Genomic DNA, 1,287 nt, shown 5'->3' on the forward strand with positions numbered 1-1,287 from the left:
TTTTCAAGTGCTGAACCAGCTTTGCATTCCTGGGAATTCCACTTTATTAAGGTGTATAACTCTTTTTATGTGTTGCTGGGTTTGGTTTGCTAGTATTTTGTTGAGGATTTTTCCGCCCATATTCTTAAGAGATATAGGTCTGTAATTTTTTTTCATTCTTATTTTTATTTTTTTCTTTCTTGTGGTGCCTTTGCCTGGTTTGAGTATTGGTAATATTGGCTTCATAGAATGATTTTGGAAGTGTTCCCTCTTCTTCTATTTCTTGGAAGAGTTTGTGAAGACTTGGTATTAATTCTTCTTTAAATGTTTGGTAGAATCCAGCAGTGAAGCCATCTGATCCTGGGCTATTCTTTGTGGGTCATTTTTTTGATTACTAATTTTCTTCACTTGTTATAGGTCTGTCTAGATTTCCCATTTCTTCATAAGTCAGTTTGATAGTTTCTATTTTTCTAGGAATTTGTTTATTTCATCTAAGTATCAAATTGGTTAGCATATATAATGCATATTCTGTTGTTGGATGGAGTGTTCTATAGATGTCTGTTGGGCTTAGTTTGTAGAGTTTTTTAAGTCTTCCATTTCTTAAAAAATAGTAAAAGTGGTGTATTAAAGTCTCTGTTAGTGTTGAATTGCCTGTTTTCCCCTTCATTTCTGTCAGTTATGCTTCATGTATTTTATAGTTCTGCTATTAAGTGCATATATGTGTGTCATTGTTATATCTTCTTGATGGAGCAAGCTTTCATTAGTATAAAATATCCCTCTGTATCACTAGTAACATATTTTCTGAAGTCTATTTGTTTGGTATTGCTATAGCTACTCGAGCTTTCTCATGGTTGCTATTTGCTTGATATATTCTTTTCCACCCTTTTACTTTCAATCTATTTGTATCTTTAAATCTAAAGTGTCTCCTTCAGACAACATATAGTTGGATCATGTTTTTTAATCCACTTTGGCAATCTCTGTCTCTTGATCGCATTAATTCATTCATATTTAATGTGATTATTGATATAGTTGAGTTTACATCTGCCATTTTACTTTTTGTTTTTATATGTGTCATGTTTTTGTATGTCTTTTTTTTATTCCTCTCTTTCTTTTTTACTTTTTTTGCATTAAGTGAATATTTTATAATGTGGCGTTTTAATTTTTTAATAATTTTTTTTACTATTTTTTAAAGTTTTTTAAAGTGGTTACTCCAGGGTTTATCATATACATCTCATCAGAATCAACTTCAGATTTATACTAGCTTAATTCTTGTGATATATATAAATATTACTCTTATGTGACTGTATC

The sequence above is a fragment of the Galeopterus variegatus genome, unplaced genomic scaffold (assembly GCF_000696425.1).
Source record: "Galeopterus variegatus unplaced genomic scaffold, G_variegatus-3.0.2 Scaffold7990, whole genome shotgun sequence".
NCBI classification, from domain to species: Eukaryota; Metazoa; Chordata; class Mammalia; order Dermoptera; family Cynocephalidae; genus Galeopterus; species Galeopterus variegatus.